Source organism: Giraffa tippelskirchi, chromosome 4, assembly GCF_054371585.1.
Source record: "Giraffa tippelskirchi isolate mGirTip1 chromosome 4, T2T-mGirTip1v1.2.pri, whole genome shotgun sequence".
Lineage (NCBI taxonomy): Eukaryota > Metazoa > Chordata > Mammalia > Artiodactyla > Giraffidae > Giraffa > Giraffa tippelskirchi.
Window position 1 is genome coordinate 187,345,663 of NC_137278.1, and position 22,967 is coordinate 187,368,629.

A 22,967-nucleotide genomic window follows, 5' to 3' on the forward strand; every position below is an offset into this window, starting at 1 on the left:
CAGGTTTCTCAAGAGACAGGTCAGATGGTCTGGTATTCCCATCTCTTTCAGAATTTTCCACAGTTTATTGTGATCCACACAGTCAAAGGCTTTGGCTTAGTCAATAAAGCAGAAATAGATGTTTTTCTGGAATTCTCTTGCTTTTTCGATGATCCAGTGGATGTTGGCAATTTGATCTCTGGTTCCTCTGCCTTTTCTAAATGCAGCTTGAACATCTGGAAGTTCACGGTTCACGTCTTGCTGAAGCCTGGCTTGGAGAATTTTGAGCATTACTTTACTAGTTTTAATGTTCCCAACTATAAATTGGGAAAAATATTTACCTCACAAATAAGCTTTAACTTAAATCCTCTGATGAGTGTTAAAATATTTTGTCCAGATTTTGGTTGTACCCAGTGTGTAAATGCCTTTTAAATTGAGCCACACACCCTGGCTCCTACAGACCTGTAAGTCTTCAGTCTTGTTTCAACTAAAAGAGAAGAAATAGGTGCATATAGCATTTTTTAAACATTTTCAGTAGGTTATAATATTTATATATAAGAATTTTGTACATTAAATATGTTTGCATATATGTACATGCACACAATGTACAGCTTAAAAACAATATTAACATTAACTTATAAACTTGCTTTGAGCTCTCCAAAATTGTGTTTCCTACCCAAAGTAATTAATATTCTTACTTTTATGTTAGTCATTCTTTGCTTTCTTTATATTATTTCACATATGTGAATTATTTTTCAAGTTTTTTTTTTTTTATTTTATGTGAGTGGAATAATACTGCATAGATCGTTGACTGGCTTGTTTTACTTATTCAACATATCTTTAAAATAATCTGTGTTGACTCATATAGCTATAGTTGATTCATTTTCACTATTACATAGTATCCAATTGTACATTTTTATTCTTATATCCACTAGACATTTTTTTGCTTTCCTTTTTGCTTTGCCTTTTCCTTTTCCTTTGTAAGTCTTTTTGCTTACTAAGAGATTTTAGAATTTTTTTTTTCGTTTTTTTTTTTTTTTTTTTTTCGATTTCAAAACAGTGATTCTTTGAATATCCTTCAGGATGTTTCTTGATACAGTACATATACATATGCAACTGTTTCTCTAGGGGGAACTCCCATAAGTGGAAATTCTGCCTCTCTGGGTATGCACATATTCAAATTTACTAAGTAATACGACACTGTTGAAAAGTGCTTTTGCCACCTTACAGTTCCATAAGCACATGAGGTCGTGTACATCGTCCTATATTGTTTCATATCTTCGGCAGCACTCGTCATTTGCCAGTTCTATTTTGGTCCATTTGATGAATATTAAGTTAAATAAATGTAACTCCTTTTTTATGTTTTCCTGATTAATATTACAGTTGATACGTTTTCATTTGTTTAGCATTCAAACTAGGTCTTCTATGAAGTGCTTTTTTGCGGTTGTTTTTTGAGGATTGTTTTTTGGCAACGCGACTTCCTTATTCATCTGAATTGATTTTATAGATATGCTGAACACCAAGCCAATCTTTTGATGTTGTATTCTTTACTATTACTGTTCCTCTTTTAGTGTTTTTTTTTTCTCTTTGCTATCTTTATAGTATCTTCTGATGAAGATAAATGCATAATGTTAGAAATACTTGATGTTGTGACTAAGGTGTCTGTGTATATGTGTTACTTTATAATTCTACCCTCATCATCAAAATGTCATGCTTCTACATTGCCATAATAATTTGAAAAAATTATTTTTCATGTTTAAAAGATTCATCCATCAATTGTGTATGTTAGAATGAAAAGATTCAGTTCTTTTAACACCTTATATGGGTAATTGTCAACACATCGTTTATTGAGTAGTCCATCTTTTAAATCCTATTTCACTTTCACATATTAAGCTTTCATATATGTAAACTATCTCTAGAATTTCTGTACTTTTCAGTGCTTAGTATGTTACCCCTGCATCATTTCCCTTCTACTTTAATTGCAGGGGCGTTATAGCAAATCTAAATATGTCAATTATGGTATATATTCCTGCTTTAATCTATTTTCTTTTCTTTTTTATTTATTTTTTTAATTTTCAATCTATTTTCTTGAGATGTGTACTGATTCTCCTTGGACCTTAGCTCTGTGATTAAAATGTTGAAATTAACTTGGAAAGATTCCTGGAAAATTTAGGATTATTATCATAACAGCATTGAAATCTATAATTCAATTTATGAAAAATTAAAGTCTTTATAGGATTCTCTATCTTTCTATCATAGATATATTTATCGACAGTATTTAGGTCTTTATTAAGAATTTTCTAATTAAGCATTCTTACATGTATTTTAAAGTAACATTTTAATTTCATATTTTACTTTTAAATTCTATTTGAATTTTACAGAAAGTAATAGATTAATATCTTGATAGTAATCTTCCACTAAAGCAAATACTAATTACTTTTTAAATTTTCTAGTAGAAAGTTAAAACTCCTAGAAAAGTTGACCTTAAGATTATGCTTTTCTAAAACAACTATACTGCAATAAAAAAGATTAGTTTAAAAAAAGATTATACCCTAACTTTAAAAATACAGAACCAATATAAAAATGGATATATGAGAAGATCTCTGTAGTTACAAAATTTTCTGTTGAAGTTAGTGTCCATTGTATTGCTCAGTTCCACCTCATACGTTTGGTTCTCCCAGAGTTCTGAGCTGTGGTTGGTCTCTCTTGGTGATTTCGTGTATCTTCTTTTGATAGATAGTTGTGTAACCCTCATATTTCCCTTTACCTTGGCTTCCAGGAAGTTTAGAGCTACTTGACTCATTTAACAATAGCCTGCCTTGGCTCCAAACAAAAAAAGAAGATTATGCTTTTCTAATCTTTATGTCTTTCTTTTACTATCTTATTCAAGCATTACAATATTATTATTATTGCACATGCTAAAATACTGAAGGAAGGAAAATATTAAAGGTAAATAAATAAAAATATTAACAAATGTATTACAGTAAAATTAAGTTTTGTTACTCATGAAGAGACTCTACAGAGACAAAACAACTAATCAGAACCTTAGAGAAACTAACTGCGGTTAACATAATTGTTCACCTCAGTTCAGTTCAGTCGCATAGTCATATCTGACTCTTTGCGACCCCATCGACTGCAGCACACCAGGCTTCCTTGTCCGTCACCAGCTCCTGGAGCTTACTCAAACTCATGTCCATCAAGTTGGTGATGCCATCCAACCATCTCATCCTCTGTCGTCCCCTTCTCCTCCCACCTTCAATCTTTCCCAGCATCAGTGTCTTTTCAAATGAGTCAGTTCTTTGCATGAGGTGGTCAAAGTATTGGAGTTTCAGCTTCAGCATCCGTCTTTCCAATGAATATTCAGGACTGATTTCCTTTAGGATGGACTGGTTGGATCTCCTTGCAGTTCAAGGGACTCTCAAGAATCTTCTCCAACACCACAATTCAAAAGCATCAGTTCTTCAGCACTCAGCTTTCTTTATAGTCCAATTCTCACATCCATACATGACTACTGGAAAAATCATAGCTTTGACTAGATGGACGTTTGTAAGCAAAGTAATGTCTCTGCTTTTTAATATGCTGTCTAGGTTGGTCATAGCTTTTCTTCCAAGAAGCAAGCGTCTTTTAATTTCATGGCTGCAGTCACCATCTGCAGTGATTTTTAACATAATCGTAAAATATTAAATATGTAGAGTATAAAATGTTCCTTCAAACCAATAAGATGAACAGCCTCATTTAAAATGGGAAAAAGATGTTTGGAGAAATTAGCAGAAAGCATTTCAAGGAAGTGGAAATAGGAATGACCAATCATCATGTGAAACTTTATCAAGATTAGAGTAATGTCAGTTGAGACCACAGTAATATATTTGCAGGATTGACAAAGATTTTAGAAGTTTGTTGATTTTAGTGTTGGTAAGGATATGGAGGAAAAATAACTTACAGACTGCTGGTGGAAATAAAGGAAATAAAGGAAAATATTGACAAGGCTAGTTATGGAGCATTTCTCTAACCCAAGTCAGACAAGTTGAACTATACAAATAAAAGACAGAGATTCAAGAAATATTTTAGTTAAAAGCATGACTCCAGTCCTTCCTAGGTGTTAGATTCTATTATATTTTTAACCAATCAATATTCAATTATTCAATCAATCTTCATTTCCTATTATATTATTTAAAATAGACATCATTTCATTTTTTAATTCCTTAGGTAGTTATCTATAGGAATATTTATTTCTTAAATATAGAATATGTGGGTCCTGAAAACAAGACTCAAAATGAATTTTGCCTCAGTTCTGTAGACTACATATGGAATAGAGACTTTGGGTGGTCTCACTGCATAGCTTGTAATTAAAATACAAGACTGTGTGGTATTTAAAGCAGGTGTGAGCTCAAACTGTTAATTGCACTATAAATTCATGCTTTTGCACCTGAAGAGGATTCATTTGTATGCACATTTTCGAACATATTACAAAAGAATTACCAACATATGCTATATATTCTGTGCCATTAAGTCACAGAACAGGCAACAGCAATTCACCAATATAAGTGTGGTGCAGGTGTTAAGTGGCATCACAGATGTGATATGACTGAGAAAATACTGTAATTCAGTACAGCAGGTAGAGTTATTTCCTAGAAACTTTCTTTCAAACTGTCCTAAAGCATAAGATCACGCAAGTGAAGATATAATAAAGATTGCATTAAAGGGAGACAAATTAAAAGATAGTTAAAGAGCAGGAAATCCACTTCCATACGGTTGGAAGTTACAATTTTCTTTTGAGGTCTTGAACTATAGCTTGAACTTTGATAAAAGTTTGATAAACCTGTTTATCACCAGGAAAGCAATCATTTCTCCAGGGATCTTGATATTAGATGTTTAGATGTTTACACCTATCTGTTACATCAAAGCTATACTCTAGTAAAAGGTAATGAACCCAGGAAATCATTAGATGGAGAATGTTAAATTCAGTCTAGTTATTTTTAATACAGTATTTTTTAGTAGGTTGAAATGCAGTGAAACTAGACTTACAAAAAGTTAAAAATTCAAATAATTTTGAATCCTTTAAGATGTGTAGACTTTAAAAGCTAAGATAAGATTTTTCTTTAGAGATAAGATTTTGCCCTTTTACAATTTCATCAGGTCTTAGGCAATGACCTATTAAGACCCCTAACTCTTTGCAGAAATTTTAGGGCAGATTCCTGTGGATTGGTGTTAATCTCTGTGATGTTACTTCAGGAATTGCTTTGGGCAAGGGAAACAAATGTTGGCTACCCAACTTAGAGCTGATTTGAAAAAAAATGATAGCATAGTGTCACCTTTGCAGTTTACTGCAGGAAGACAGTTTGTTGACCAGGGTCAACGGTAAGCTTAATTATTAAATAATGAAAAATGTAAGCAAATGTAAGTAGATATTAAAGATACCAAAGAGTAAGGTAAAACTAATATGAATTAGTCTATGGTAAGTAAATTTCATGATAAAGTGTTCGTAATCTCGTTAATAAGTTTGTGCTGGTAAAGTCAAGTTGGTTGGGTTATAGTTCCAGATATTTGGTCATATATTATTCTCTCTACAGGTGTTTCTTGGATGAGACTGACATTTAAATCAGTTGACTTTGACTGCAGCAGACTGATTTCCATAATGTGTATGAGCCTTATCTAATCAATTGATGGCTTTAGTAAAATGAAGACTGAGCTCCCCTGAGCAGGACGGAATTCTGCCAACGATGGCCTTCCGATTTGATCCACAACTTTGGGTCTTTTATGGAACTCTAGCCCATGGACCCACACTGTACATTTTGATTTGTCAACCTTCATAATTGCATGAGCCAATTCATTAAATTAAATCTTTCTTTAGATATACATTGTCCTGTTGGTTCTGTTTCTTTTAAGAACCCTAGTATACAGTGTCTGTCCAAAGCAACCCAACTGATATAACGTGGGTGTTATTAGCCCATGCAAGGTTATTATAAGACAAAATAAGCATAAATATATATGGTATATGTAAGTCATGTATGGATGTGAGAGTTGGACTATAAAGAAAGCTGAGTGCTGAAGAATTGATGCTTTTGAACTGTAGTGTTGGAGAAGACTCTTGACAGTCCCATGGACTGCAAGGAGATCCAACCAGTCCATCCTAAAGGAAATCTGTCCTGAATATTCATTGGAAGGACTGAAGCTGAAGCTGAAACTCCAATACTTTGGCCACCTGATGTGAAGAACTGACTCATTTAAAAAGACACTGATGCTGGGAAAAATTGAAGGCAGGAGAAGAAGGGGAAAACAGAGCATGAGATAGTTGGATGGCATCACCCACTCGATGAACATGAGTTTGAGCAAGCTCCAAGAGTTGGTAATGGACAAGGAATCCTGGCGTGCTGCAGTCCCTGGGGTCACAAAGAGTCAGATGCAACTGAGTGACTGAACTGAACTGAACAATGATATTTATAAAGTGTAGAGTCAGAAATTGAATATGATTAATCAGAATTCTAGGATTCTGTTAATAGCAGCAGCAAGTACCAGATATTGACCAAATAACAGTTTTGTGTCAAATTGTATTATAGGGGCTTTGGTGGATATAACAGTATTATACAGCTTCTTTCCTCACTTCAAATTAGAAATGGAGAATGCACATAGAGAAAAGTATTACAAACCTTTGATTTGGTTTGGAAGAAATAGATATATGTACCAGGTAGTGTTCTTTAGAAGAAAAAACAGCATGATGGGATGAGTCCAGAGGCTTCATCAAACAGAGTGAAGCTGAACTGATCTTTAACAAATGTATGAGAGTTACATAGAAGAAAAGAAGAAGATATTCTCCTTTAGGAAAATGTTATAGTCAGAGTTATAGTGGTGGAAACAATATGTGAACATTAGTAGAAATACTAATTTTTCTGTAGTAGAGACTGACTCGGGGGCTAAACATAAATTCAGATTGATAGAGCAGAGTCCTTCAGAAAAGGCCTGAATGCCAGGCAGAATATTCTGATATTAATAGCATTCTGGGGACCTACAAATGATCTTAAGCAGTGAACACACCTTGACATTTCCACCAGTAGAGACTGAGGCTTACTATCGAGAGAACATATTAGATCATTGTACAGCCGTAATTCTCAGCAAGTTCTTACTTATCTTGAACTGAAATTTGTCTTCCTTTAATTTCCACACTTGGTCTTACTTATGTAAGAAAAAGAATTATCGGGAAAAAAAGAATGATCAGGAAATCCTAGAAACTTTGCATTGAAAAAACTCTTAAATCTGGTTAACCACTCAGTTGATTCTTATAAATTCAAAGGACACATGGTCATATATCACGTTTGAGTAACTCTTGTGGTATCAACCAGCTCTTCAAGCATCTGTATTTATCTTTAGACAACTGTGGCAACTAAATGAAAAGTTTGCCTAATACTTTGTTTAATCAATATATAGGTCTCAGTTTTAGACCTTTGAGTAGCATAGTCTATTTAAATAGGTTTAATTTCTGCTCCAAATGGAAACCTTTTACGTATTTGAAATTGGCATGTTCCGTTTGGAAACTGAGGATAGGAAGATTCAGTTCTTTCGGTTTTCCCTGATGTTATGGTTTAGAGTCCCTTCAATACTATGCCCTTTCTCCTCTGGACACGTCATAGTGTGTCTACATCATTCTAACAGTGGGATTCTCAGAGTGAACGTCCAGCATAGTCTAATAATGTATTATTGTTTTCTTGTTTATAATTTATATTTCTTTTGAAAGTGAAAGTGCAAGTTGCTCAGTTGTGTCTGACTCTTTGTGACCCCATGGACTATACAGTCCATAGAATTCTCCAGGCCAGAATACTGGAGTGGGTAGCCTTTCCCTTCTCCAGGGGATCTTCCCAACCCAGGGATCGAACCCAGGTCTCCCGCACTGCAGGTGGATTCTTTACCAGCTGACCCACAAGGGAAGCCCAGATTTGTGAAGGTGGGTCTTAATTAGCATGGTTAATGCTTTATCCCTGCCACACTTCACCATATTTATTTGTGTCCTGTAAGACACAACTTGTCCCTCATATTCCTGTGCTATATTTTAGATTGCAATGATACATCCTAGCAATTTAAATTGGGCATCTGATTCTATTTTCCTGTGTTTAACTGGTAGAAATTCACATGATATTACTCCAATTTCTGTCATTATTTCAGTGAAGAAACCGAAGTCTCAGAAAAAAATTTATTGGACTAAGCTAATACAGTTAACTTCTTACAGAGCTAACAGAGTAAGTCCAACCTCATAATTGTTTTTCTGTCATCATTTTCACTTTTTTCCACTTAATGAACATGAAGAATATGTGTTTTTTCTCTTATCAAAACAGTTTCTTGTTGCCTAGATTTTTTTCACCCATTTCCTGTTTATTCTATCCTTGTTTTGGTTTCAGCTGTGAATTTAACAATTAAATCTCTTCTGTTTACAAGTCACTGCAGAATTTTATGGTGTGGCAGGTCCAATGAAACTGCATACACTTAACTTTTAGAAAAGGCAAGGGCTATCTTTCAAATGTGAGGAAAATAAAGATTCAGAAAGGGATTAAGATACAAAACTGCAACATAGGTCCCATTTTTTTTTTTCTTTGCATTATTTGGAGTTTTCTTTGCCTGACTATAGTAATCCTTTTCTCCATTCAGAAAGTGCTAATCATTGGTTTGTTCTTAGTCTCTATAGATGTCCTTTTCCAGATAATCATATAAATAGAATCATGCAGAATATAGCCTTTTGTGTCTGATTTCTCTCATTTAATATAGTGCAATTCAAAGTTATCTATTTTTGCCTGTATCAGTAGTTTCTTCCATTTTATCCCATTGTATGGATGTGTTACAATTAGTTGATATATTCACCAACTGTTGCACTGGTTGTTTCTAGTTAATGGTTCTTATAATGCTGTGAACATTCCCATGTAGGCCATTAAATGAATATCTATGTTTTCAGTTATCTTGGTAAAGATAATTAAATATACATTTTTATAAGAAACCACCAAAATGTGTTCCACAGTGGGTGTATTAGTTTGCTAGGATTGCCATAATAGTATCACCAATTGAGTTAAACAACAGAGAATGTATTGTCTCAACAGTTGTAGAGGCTACAAGCCTGAAATCAGGGTGTCACCAGGATTGGTTCTTTCTGAGGGCTGTGAGTCATCTTCTCCCCATGTCTTTTCATGTTATTTTCCCTCTAATCTTAACTAACTTCTTCTTTTTATAAATACACCAGTTATATTTTGATTAGCTCTTGCTCTAGTAACCTCACCTTAACTTACATCTGCAATAATTTTTCCAATATAAATTACATCATTCAGCCTGTAACAGTGGTTGTGCTGTTTAGCATTCTCTAAGCAATATATGTAATTTCTAAGTGTTCTCCATTCTGGCAACACTTGATATTGTCAGTCTTTTGGGAGACAGTTGTATTTTCCTAATACTAATACTTTAAAACCCACTTCATGTGTATTTTTGCCATCTATATACTCTCCTTGATATTCACCTAAAACAAATACACTGTCAGTTATTTCTCCAAATTAGACTAATTGGGATAAGCAAAGAATTATAATTCAGAGTCTGCAGCCATGGCAAGCTGTGTGCATGTCCCAAGCAAAAATGGAGAGAACTCTTTCATAGAGGAGAAAAGGAGAAAGCAAAGTAAAAGAGGCCATTAGTGTTGCAAAACATCCCTGGAAATGGCCAGCCTGTGAAAACAGTGTGTTAATCTCTTCTTTCTTGCAGCCATTCACAGGTGGGCAGAGTTAGATTATCTTTCTATGAGCTAAATAAAGACACTTTAACAATTGGGCAGAGGGGCAGGGTTCTCTGAGGCAGGCCATTAAGTAGGATTATAATAACAAAAGCAATGAGAAGCAAGTCAAAGAAACAGTTTCAAAATGGAGTCAGAATTGGTTCTTCTCTGCAACAACTCCAAGAGTCTGTTCCCTGGAGTTAGCTGGCATAAAGGTTGAGTGGCAGTATGTGATAGGGGCCTTTCTAATGAAGTTGAAGAGCGTCCTTTCGGGAGTAGAGAGAGTCCTTTTCCAGTAGACAAAGTCTCCAAGTTTCAAGGTGTGATGCTCAAGGACTGTCTCCCAAGAGCACATTGTGAAAATATTACTCTACCAAAACATGGCTGTTTTTTAATAGAAGCCATGAGGCCTTTGCAATATTGGCATTGTCAGTTGTGGGTCCAAAGAGTCAGGAGCCATGTGTGTTGGGCATCCTGTAACTTTCTCAAAGGGTGACAGTTAATGAGTTCTAAAAGGTGTGGATCTAAGATTTAGAAGGACCAATTGCTGTACTTTTGGCCAAGGTATTAGAAAAGACTCTACAAATTTTGCCAGTTGACTGCTAGTAATGTCTTTAGCTCATTTGAATAAACCAGAGGATTGGGGGTGGTAAGTGCAATGAAAGTGTTATAAAGCCAGCCAAACACTGCAGTCTTGTCAAAGTACCTGACCAGTAAAATGGGCTCCCTGATCACTATGACATTCAAGAAGAGATCCTCAGGTAGGGATAATCTTTTCTAAAAAGACTTTAGCCACAGAAGAGGCAGTAGCCTGTCTGAAAGGGAAGGCTAAAGTACAATGTGAAAACCTATGGACTGTGCCTAAAACATACTTAGGTCCATTAGTTGGAGGAAGTTGTATAAAATCCATTTGCCTGACCTCAAATTGTCCAATGGGCATTTTAAAATGTCTGAGAGGAGTATGAAGAGGCTTCCCTGGCTTGTACTTCAGACAAATGGGACAAATGAAGTAGGCAGTTTGTTCAGCCTTGTTAATGTTTCCCAGCTAATACTGATTCATGAAGGCCATCCTTTTGTCAGTAGATCGATGGTTTAATGCAGGTACAGTGGTTATGAGTGGGAATTTTAGAATCTCCAGTAGGACTAGGTTGTTACTTGGTCCAAACCAGAGCTTTCTGTTTATATTAAACTAACAACAGTTAAATTTCCAATCTTATTTTTTTTTTCTTTATGAAGTCAATTGTTGAGCTTCTCTAGCTATTTTTTTCTAAGTTATCATTAGGGGAAATATCCCTTTAGACCATGACAGAGGTTTGGCTGCTGTTGGTTCCTTTGAGGGCAGCAATTTCTGCAGAAATGCCAGCAAAGTGATTTCCCTAGTTTCCAGAGTGTCAAATTTAGAATGTCCTAGAATCTTAATAATAGCTAAAGTGGCAGGTAAATGTATTGCATCCAGCAATTACTGAACATAGGGGCCATTTTTACTTTCATTTCCACTGGAAGTAAAGAAATCACATTGCTTCCACAAAATTCCAAAAGCGTAAGCTACTCCAAAAGCTTATCTGCTGTTAGTAAAAATATTGGCAGTTTGCCCTTGACTGAAGTACAAACCTGTGTAAGCACATATAAGTAGCCATAGGTAAAGACGCTGCCTCAACAACATCAAAAGGAGTTGCGGTAGCATATCAGCACAAAATTTATCATTGTTACCTTTTAAATAAGAACCTTCAGTAAGCCATGAGAAGTCAGCATTATCCAAAGGAGTTTCCTGTAGATTATCTTGAGTCAGATCTATACATGTTAAACAGCCATCAAGGACTTTGTTGGTGATGAAGAGTCTCTGAAGAGCAGCAGGGTCAAGGTTATTACCACATGAAAAGAGATCTGTGAGGAGCAGCTAACAAAATGACTTTATAGGAGGTGAAGTAGTTGACTGAGAAATCATGTGCTGAGAATTCAGGAGGGCTTCTATTGCATGAGGTATCACAAGAATGGTTAAATGGGATATCACAGAATTATTTTCTTGGTTTCAACTACATAGTAATTTCAAGCAATAGAAAATGTTGACTCTCAGCAGTCAAAAGCATGAAAGAAAGGAGATTCAGTTTATATGCTGTAGCAATGTCACTCAAAAACCCATCTTCATTGTCCAATTCTCTGTTGACACAAACAGAGCTCTGAAGACCATCACAAGCCAAATCCTGACCTCTGCCTCCAGACCCACATTTGTGTAGATACTGTTTTCTCTTCTCCCCATCTGTCAGAAATCTCTCTGATTTTTTAAATATAGCCTTTCCAGTTAAACCTTATTTCTCACAGATAATGAAATAATTGCTAAAGATAAGTGACTCTACAAACTTTCTCCTTTAATGTGTAGTGAGAGATAGGGAAGGTAGTAATATGGTATTTATGGAAAAGCCTTGGGTGGAGGTAGGAGAAAGGGAGATGTGATTGCATCCAGGTATCTTTTTCCCCATAATAAATTGTATTTCTGTATAGATATTTACAGACAGGTGATAAACAGATGATAGATAGATGATATCTAGATAGCTAATCTCTGCTGCATTTAGCAGTGTTAATCCAAGTATGAATACTCAAAAGATAAAAGTCTTGCTACAAATGTAATGTCAGTGGGAATAAACTGTTTTTATTGAAACATAGTGGATTGGTAACCTTGTAATTAGATCCATGTCCCATAGTAGATCCATATTAGATAGTAGGATCCCATAGTAGGATCCATAGTAGATCCTATGACATATTTTATGTCATAGGGTCAAGGGGCCCTGCTTTAGCTTATTTGTACCCAGATTTTAAGATTGTCTTAAAAGTAATATTATGGTAGTTTTATTAACATCCTTTTTATTATATAAAATTGTATGTAACTTCAATAATTTTTAAATGCAAAAATAGCTGTACAGCATCTTTATCCTCAATCATTTTTCTATCTAGTTGTTAGTTTCAATACAATTCTGTTATACTCAAGTGCTTAAAATTAGCAGATGAAAGTTATTCTTCTTTTCTGATATTGTATTACATTGGAGGGAAAATTTCTTCATGATGCAGTTCATACGAAATCAATGAAATTACATCCATAGTAACTATTACCCACCTCAGGACAGAAGTCTTTATGTCAGACAATTTATTTTTTAAGCTCCCATTTCACTATCATTGAATTAGATTGATACTTAATAATGTGGATATCTTTAAACATAATCCTTGATTCTTATTGAAATTTAGGTTTTGTTTCATAATGAGAAAACACCACTCTTGTGGTCTGTAGCATGTATGCTATTATTTCAAGGGAATGTGAGTTTTGTTAGTAAAGCATAAAATATTTTACCTTATTTGTCCTTTATAATAAACATAATTTTTGTCAGTTGTCTTCATATTCACCTTAAGATTGATAAAGACATTTCTAAATCACTGGGCATAGCATTTTACCACATAAAATCTACAGTTTAATATGAGTATTAAGTGTAGGTTTCATTATATTTGTGCAGAGTTATAAATGTCTGAAGCATTTGTTAAATTTTATAATTGCTCTTGTTTAAAGTAATCCCTTTGGTTGGGGGTTTTGTGCCTAGATACTACCACCATTCATATCTAATTTCACACAGACATGCATATTAGTTTCTGGATAAAGACAGAATAAGCCTCATTTTGTTACCTCTTTAAAAAATGTTGTAACTTATTTTGCAGTTACTATATTTAACTACGGGTTTTAGATGGAAGCATTCATACAAAATGTGAAATATAAATTTGATAGTATCTAAGGTAATTTAGAATTTCTTTACCACAAATAAAAATGAAGCCTACAGATTAGAGCCACATATTAACTACCTATATATTTTTTGGTTTGTAAAATTGTATACTATACTAGTATCATGTTCTTTTACAATACTGAGCATAGTCTTCTCCAGAAAACTGGACATCAGAGGAATTAGTTCATTCTCTTACCTGCTTCTATATAAGGGGTCCATAATTAACAGAAGACCACATTTATTCTGTAATGTTTTCCCAAAGTACTTGACCATCTTTTTTTTCTTGTGATGACAGACTTTTAAAATCTTCTCTCTCAGTAATTTTCAAATATGCAGTACAATATTATTAATTATAGGCACCATGCTTTATATTAAATCCTCATAACTTATTTATTAGCATGCCTCTAAGAGTAATACAACATAGGATGCTAAGACATTATAAAATTGGGGGAAGTTTCTCAGTAATGATGAAAGCAGTAAATATGTACATAATTTCATATCATTTTCTAAACTTTTTATTTCACTTAATGTCTAAATCAACCTTGTGAAGTAAGGATTATGAAATTTAATATTTACTATTCGTATTTGCTAAGTGATTTCTAATTGCTTTTTCAGAAGATATGGTAAGACTTGTACTTGTGCCTATGATGAAGTCCCTCTTGGGAGAACAACACTGTTATCAAAGACATCAAGAAAAGCTGCTGAATAAAAGATATTTGGAGAACAGCTAAAACAGCTGAAGGATCTAATATTTAAGGGATCGGCATTACAAAACGGAGGTGGAGGAGACTGTACAGATAAGGTCGGTTAACTTCCAGGGTAAGTGCCCTAGTGAACACACCATGTGCTGGGCTCTCAAGTGAAAAAATGTGAAACTATGCTCTGGAAGCAAAGGTAAATCTAGCTCCTTATCAAGTCTGCCCCTGACTTGAATAAAGTGATAAGTCCAACTCAATCTGACTGGAATAATAAAGGATAAACATTAATTGGAGGAAGGTTGCTTCATCTTTCATATGAAATGTTCTACATTAGTAAATGTTTAATCAATTCATGAGATCATGTCATAAGACCGAAAGCTAAGAAAGAAATAGCCAAACTAGGTATTACAGTTAGCAGGCAAGAGCTCTCAAGTGGCTATAAGTAATATATTTAAAAGGATTAAGAATGAAATATGAAGGCATTCATCAGAGATTTCGTATATAATATAAAAGATTAAGTGGAATTTAAGAACTGAAAATAATAATTGATAATCAATAAATGGATTTAAACAGCCCAAGTGGAAGCCGAAGTAGCATGTAGGGCAAATGAAAATAGCTAACATAACAATAATTGGAATCACAAAGGAGAGAAGAAAGTAGGAAGGAGATAATACTTGAAATGATAATGACTAAAAATTTCAAAGTTTATAACAAATATTAACCCATAGATTCTGAAAGCTGAGAACCCTAAGCTGAAAGCTAAGTTGAGAACCCTAATAATTATAAAAAGAACACCTTAGCATATACTAGTTTAAACTGCTAGAAACCAAAGATAAAAAGCTCAAAAGAAGTCACAGACTACATAACATTTTCAAATGAACAAAAAGATTGACAGCTAATATTCTAGCAAACTTGATGAGAACTAGGAGATGGTGGAAGGATATGTTTAAAGCACTAGCTGAAAACACCTATTCTAATTGGGAAAAAAAAAATTCTTCAAACTGAAGTTAGAGGTTTATAAACCACAAAAACTAAGTGTTCATCACTAGGAAACATGATAAAATAACCTATTGTTTTAAAATATTGAAAAGTAGAATTTTTAGAAAAATGAATGAAAATACCATCATTAGGTTACAGTGATCAAACAGTGTACTGTAACCTACCAGAATTTTATGTCAAAAAAGTTTTTACTTATTCATCAGGAATTAAGACTATTATGAGCATATGTATATGTACATGTGTGTAAAGAGCTGTGCATCTATTTTTGTATATGATTTTTAACATATTTGAGATATCATCTATTCATCACAAAAATCCTGTGCTCAGTCTCTTACCTTTTATATTTCCAAAGTGAAACATTTGCCTCCCTTTTCTACTTCGAAAATTCATATGTAGTTTTCAGTGACAAGCCTTAACGATTACATTTTCTGCTAAGTTGAGTAATCTTTTTTTATTTTAAATATATTTTCAATTTCTTCTTCATTTCTGATAACTACCAAATTATTTGAACTACAGATGCATTTCTAATTGCTTTTTGAAAATTTCTATTGAGAGCCTGGAACATTAGACATTCTGATGAATGAACAACAGATACTTTACTGCCCACCTTCCTTGAGGATAGTGACTATGCTTTGTCTTTTTATTTACCCCTTGCTCATAGTAAATATTTCAGTGACTGTATAAATAGACTCCCTGAGTAAAAACCTAAATTATACTGATTAAATATGCAGTGTAGCCTATATTATGAATAAGAAAAAAACAAATATTCTATTTTGAGGTGAAGATATTCAGATACTCAGATATAGTCCCTGTAGATGTTACTGTTCTGTCTTCAGTTGATGTATCTTAAACCATCTTTCACCACTAAAACATAAAATTTTTAAACATTGCATATAAATTTTTGACAGGAAATTGACTTAGTTTTGTAAATTATAGTTTTTCAAAAATGGCTAATGATATTATATCCTTCAAGCTATTTTATACAAATAAATTGTTAGACCAGCTTTCTGTGACATGATCCATTTACTTTCAACAAAGTTTTATTAAAGAGTAACACATCTTAGACATGGGAGGCATTAAATTACTAAGTCACTTTTAAAAATAAGTAATTCCTGCTCTTACTAAACTTAAATAAGTTATATGTAGGGATATAGATCAAGATGGTGGAATAGGAGGACATGGACCTCACCTGAACCCATGAACAGATCAAAAATACATCTACATATGGAACAGCTCTCACTGAAAACTATCCAGAAACTCGCATAAAGACAACTATACAACTCGGGCTGTAAGAATGATCTATACAGAATTGAGTAGGAAGAAAAGAGAAATAATCAATCAAGACCTGTGTTCCTGGGAGGGACTCGAGGAAAACGGAGACAACATGGATGAAGATATGTCCTGGGGAGTGGGTGATTCCAGTCACATATCCAGTCCCAGGGTCCAGTAGAGGGAATATGAACCCCCTTTGCTGTTTGGAGGGCTGTGGGCCTAACAGAAGGGCTGTGGGAAGTCTGGACTCCACCCGTGAGGAGTGTGCACATGCTGCTTGGTCCCAAAGCAGTGCAGTAAGGGTGGATTGAAAGCTGCTTGAAGTACTGCCTGGTTTCCTGCAACCACCCTGGGACATGCCCCCGACCTAAGCCAAGTGAAAGCTCCAGCCTTGCTTACATCACATGGAAGGTCCACACTGAAGCAAAGGCTGCTGCAACCAAGGAAATAACTTGACCATGAGATGCAGAGGTGACTCGGACTTGAAGCAGCATCTGAGGGAACAGGGGCAGACATTACGGGCGCTTACACAGGTAGCACATTAGAAGTGCCCCTGATCCCTCATGGAAGTGGGTCCACCACAGCCCAAACCCCTCCACATTTACAAAGAGCCCACAGGGACCCCACTTGCCCTGTGGCACAGCTGCACACTAGGGCAAGGGTGGCAGAGGCTGGAGAGAATGATTGACTGTGAGGGACAAAGAAGATCCAGACCTGAACCTGTACCTAAGCAAGATGTGGGCAGCCATTACTGGCACTTGCTCAGCCAGTGTCTCGGAAGCAGCCCGGAACCTCTGTTGGTGGGCAAAATGTTGCAGCTTGCACCCTGTTACAAGCCAAGAGCCTGCACAGGCCCTTCATGCTCCAGTATGGCTCCCTTCTGGGACAATAGTGCCAATGCTGGGAAAGAGGAGAACACACACTTAAAGGGAACAGAAACAGATTGGACCCTGCCCTCAAGACCTCTGGGATCTGATTCCACCCCTGGTAGGGCAAAAATGGCCACTGAGCAGAAGAGAAGCACCGACCTCACACCTAGCTGTGACTGTAGTCTCTCCATCTTCAGCCCCACCATCTACCAAGGCGACAGCTGCCTGGACACCACATCTTTGAGGAAAGATGTAACTTGTGTTCACATTGAAAACAGGTCTTTCACCATAGGCACTGGATACACGCAGATTGTATAGGGATGCCCCCACATACGGAGAAGGCAATGGCACCCCACTCCAGTACTCTTGCCTGGAAAATCCCATGGACGGAGGAGCCTAGTAGGCTGCAGTCTATGGGGTCGCTAGGGGTCGGACACGACTGAGCGGCTTCACTTTCCCTTTTCACTTTCATGCATTGGAGAAGGAAATGGCAGCCCACTCCAGTATTCTTGCCTGGAGAATCCCAGGGACGGGGGAGCCCGGTGGGCTGCCGTCTATGGGGTCGCACAGAGTCGGACACGACTGAAGCGACTTAGCAGCAGCAGCAGCAGCAGCCCCCACATAAGGACAACCATTCAAGATTGAAATGGGTAACTATCTCAACTGAGTTCACAGAGAGAGAAAATTAAGCAAAAAGAAAATAGAGAAACTGATCCCAATTGGAAGAGCAAGAGAAAGTCCCTGAAAAATAAGGAAACAAAAATAAACAATTTGCTAGATAAAGAATTCAAGAAGAATGCTAACTGAATTAGAGAAAAGACTAGATAAGCACAGTGAGAATTTTAACAGGAGTTAGGAACTCTAAAAAAGCACCTAAAAAAGTAAGAATTGAAGAACACAATGACTGAAACAGGGAAACAAACAAACAATAGAATGAATAACAACTAAGTGATGCAAGAAATGTGTAAGTGATCTGAAAGATAGAATAATGGAAATCAATCAGAACAGCAAAAAGAAAATCAAATGAAAAAATGATAACACTTGAGATCTCTGGGATAACATCAAGTGTACCAACATTCACATTATAGGGACCCAGAAGAGAAGGGAAAGAAAAGGAAGTTGAAAATGCATTTGATGAAGTTATGGCTAAAAACTTACCAAACCTCAAGAGCTAGTTGCTCGTACAACTTAATGCCAACAACTGAACCAACCAGATTAAAAAATGTCTGGAAGCACCAAACAGATGTTTATCCAAAGAAGACATACAGATAAATAATGGCACATGCACAGATGCTCAACATTGCTAATCATTAGAGGAATTCAAATCAAAATCATAGTGAGATATCACCTCAAACCTGAATGGCTGTCATCAGAAGGTCTACAAATAACAAATGTTGGTGAGGATGTGGAGAAAAGGGAACCCTTGTAAACTGTTGGTGGGAATGTAAATTGGTACATTCACTGTGGAAAACAGTGTAGAATTTCCTCAGTAAACTGAAAATTGAATTTCCATATGATCCAGCAGTTTCATTCTTCGGTATACGTTTGAAAAAGACAAAAACACTAATTCGAAGAGATACATACACCCCAATGTTCATTGCTGAATTACATGTTAAAGCCAATATGTGGAAGCCACCTGAATGCCCATCAACAAATGAATGGATAACGCACACAAAGTAATATTACTCAACCATGAAAAGAATGAAATTCCACCATTTCCAACCATGTGGATGGACCTAGAGAGTATTGTACTTAGTGAAATATATCACGCAGAGAAAGGCACATAATGTATGTCATCATTTATATGTGAAATCTAAAAAAATAAAACAGACAATTTTATATAACAAAACAAATATACACTCACAAATATAGAAAACTAACAGATGTCAATAGGGAGAAGAATGGTGGAAGGGACAAGATATGGGACTAAGAGATACCAGGTACTGTGTATAGAGAAGGGACAAGGATTGTTGTACAGCACAGTGAAATACAGACATTTTATAATAATTTTAAATGGAGTATAATGTATAAAATACTGAATCATTGTGCTGTATGCCTCAAATGTATAATACTATAATATTATAAATCAACTGTACTTCAATTTTTAAAAAAAGATTGGGGAGCTCCTTGTGGAAAGGAGACTTTGGCAGGGGCAGTGCAGTCACAGTCAGTTCTCTTCAGCTGCTCCGATCTGAGACCTTGATAGCTGATTCAAGAATGATTCCAACTACTGAAACTCACATGTCATAAATATAATTTATTTATTTTAAATAAGGTATGTAGCTCACTAGTGACTGGAAAAATTATATAAGACCATTTGCTACAACATAGTTAAATACAAATGAGATGTGAGATCAAACAGAGGTATATTTCTCTTTTGTTTTCAATTTTATAAATAAACCTGGATTCCTCAAAGAAAGGCAGACATTCTAACTACCTGCTCGCTTTCAACTGTAGTTTGCCGGAGTCCAGCTCCGGCAGCCAGGGAAACGCCCTGAAGGGATGAACGGGGTCGGCGAATGAAAATGATGCAGTCTCTCACTCAAAGCACTGGGCTGCATGTTTATTTTAAGCATCAGGTTTTCTTTTATACTTTTACAGAAGCATTAGGTCAGAGGTATGACATCTTCAGTTTCCCCTCACCCATATTTACTGTCTCCATAAATCATTGTTGTCCTTCAGAGTTCCCTCTTAAGTGTCCTTGTGATAACATTGTAACTCAAGTTTGTCTCTGGGCTGTATATCACATTCCTCGGTTTATTCCTTATCTCTTTAAATCCTGTTATCCCCTAGTAACTTAAGCTCATCATCTCCTAAAAAGGCTTTTGGCTATTAGTATCTCTAAAATACCTAGTTTCCGTAAGCTGTAGTAAAATATGCCAAAACTACGACATACCTTAAACTTCTAGCTTCTAACTATTCTTAGTTATCCTAACCCCTAAACTCAGGGAACTTGTTTTGCCGTAAACATTCCCCTTACAGGCAGGTTTCAGATAACAATGTTTCCCATGGTCTCAAGCTGCAGCCTATGTGCTCATCCTAGAGCATTCTTTGTAAACATCCTTGAACAAATGTCAGTAGTTAACGTTATGGATTATAACATTCTTTCCAGCCAACTCAACCAGAGGAAGGAAAGGACAAGTCAGAATCACAAGACCTAATTCCTTCATCCTGGGACCATGCCTGCGGGATGAGGAGAGGGGGTTGGGGCCGTACCTCCATTTTGTCAGTAATGCCTATCGCGGCTCCTGACAGTAGTTTTAAAAAGAATACTGTGAGTTTAAGTGTATAATATGTAGTGGATAATTCAGGGAGCCTCCATAGAGAAAGTGACAGCACACAGTCAACTCTATTGATGTGTATGCTCTGTAGGAAATCACAGAGGAGATTTAATCTTTGAAGCTTGTTTTGAAAACCTACTGTGTTTTCAGCTTGGATAAGAGCCCTGTCATTATATTAATGATGAGTGACCATTTGTCATCACACATAAAAAAAAGTGATATGTTAGTGGTAAGCAAACATGAGACAAAGCAAATGTAAATACTTATAATTTTAAGAGATAATTAAAGCTCTTGAGATAGCAATTATGAAAAGCCAGCATGACAGGGTGAATGTATGTTGACAGAAAATATTCATATTAATAGATACATAAAATCTTATCTTACCATATATTTCTGTCACTTTTTGAAGGTCACATGTATTTATGAACTGTGCATAAATGTTAAGACTTTTCTGATCTTATTCTAAGCAACACATTGTTAATACTTTTACATAATAGAAGCTATTTTCAATTTGAGTGCATTTTATGTAGGATTTTTTTTTTAAATCTTATGGTATGTTGTTTTCTCTTTGACCTCAACAAGACATCATAAAAGTGTTAATAACTAAAATGCATAAAAGAAAGAAAGTTAGCTAAAATAATTTGAAAGCTTCCCTAATTTTTGCCTGTGAAATTTCCTCTTGCAAATAATGAACTTCAAAATTTTATAAAGTTTTAGGAAAGCTCTATTTTGGGAAATCAAAGGAAAGAAAAGCACTGTCAGAAATATCTAAATAACTGGAATAAGCCACTTAGCAGCACTGGTAACAAAAATGACACAGGATGAAATGTGAGACCTCAGCTAACCCTAGAGAAAATATATAAATCTATTTTAATGTCAACTTACATTTGGGGATTTCTTTCTAGGAGTTCTTACCTATATATACTTCCTTTCTACCCTAATCTGACATGTTACTTTCTATGGTCAAGTTTTAATTCAAAATCAAGGTTACAACCTTACAAACACATAGAATAAAAGTAAAGTAGTGAAATGACAGGAATTGAAATTAAAAATTCTAATAAAAACACTGACCACTTGGGCAGTTTGCTTGGCCAATGTTGTAAGCAGGAGGTGAGCAACAGATACGTTCAAGAGGGTTGCATACTCACATTGTAGGACAACCAACTTTTCTTACTTGTTTTTCCTTAATGATTTATCTTTTATGCTGCTTGGAATAAAAGGGTACATTCTACAGTAGTATCCTGGTATCCTGACTTTATCCCTGCTAACAAATAATGCCAGATAATTTTTATCTCATTGATTTTTCAAGATGAAATCAAGTACTGCTGCTTTAAAATAAAACATAATTACATATAGATAGATGGATAGGTAGAGAGATGATGATAGATAACCTGCTCATTTTTACATTTTTCTATTCATCTAGCTATTTTATTTTGTATTGCTCTTTCTGAAAAACACACACACACACACTCACATATATTCCTCACATGTATACATGGAAAGGAAAAAATATTGAAGATCATAAGTTCATTGCAATTGCACAGTGTGTGGAACATCTTAAACATATATATCCTTACTCAGGCCTCACTCCATAAACAATTCATCACCATATCTGGGATAGGTCTTGGTTATCTGAATATCTAGGATTCCTTTTATCCTAACTTCCATTTTATTAGGGATGACACTGTACATGTTTTGACTATAAACTACAATATGATTATTTGCAGGGAAGTAAGACTTTACAAAAGGGTGACTGTAAGGACTGCTTTCAAGTTCATATCTTCGAGTGATTTCTTTTTGATTCAACTGGGCAAAAAAATCTTGATTTACAGGGAATTAAAAACCACCTGCTGTGTAAAGAAAGTTACACTTTAGTTTTTGTATGATAGTGTATCCAATTTTGACTCTACCCCTGACTGCATTCTAATGGAATTCAAATTTTAATTTGTCAGATCATGTCTCTTCTCTGCTCAAAACTTCTAAATGGCTTCACATTCTCTGACTCCCTTTTTGACAAGCCACATGCCCTATGCTCATTATAGGGGGTGCCTTCTCACTTCTATTTGTGGAACTTACGAAATATGTTTCTGCCTTAGGTTCTTTGTTCTAGTTTTGTGTATCCATTATCCTATTTAATATTTTATCCTGCCCACCCACTTCTAGATACTCGCAAAACCTCATAGTCCACCAACTTTGCATATTCTGTGTAATTTACTTATTTTGTAACTTAATGTTCGTTGTCTATGTCTCCATACTAAAATGTAAGTCCAACTAAATTATAAGTATTCTTGGTCAGTGTTGTTCATGTGTATGTCAAAAGCCTAAAGTAATGCAAGACGCTCAGAATAAGTTAAACTTTAACTTTTCAAATG

At 35.3% G+C, this 22,967-nt stretch overlaps 1 long non-coding RNA gene across 1 annotated transcript in view; it reads left to right on the forward strand.

Moving 5' to 3' along the window:
- The window catches only part of LOC145503581 (uncharacterized), a 217,037-nt gene that overhangs the window by 19,075 nt on the left and 174,995 nt on the right, over window positions 1-22,967 (forward strand). The window contains exons 3-4 of the long non-coding RNA XR_014051574.1: window positions 8,134-8,207; window positions 14,092-14,278. This is a non-coding gene — a long non-coding RNA (uncharacterized LOC145503581). The remainder of the gene's footprint in view (window positions 1-8,133; window positions 8,208-14,091; window positions 14,279-22,967) is intronic.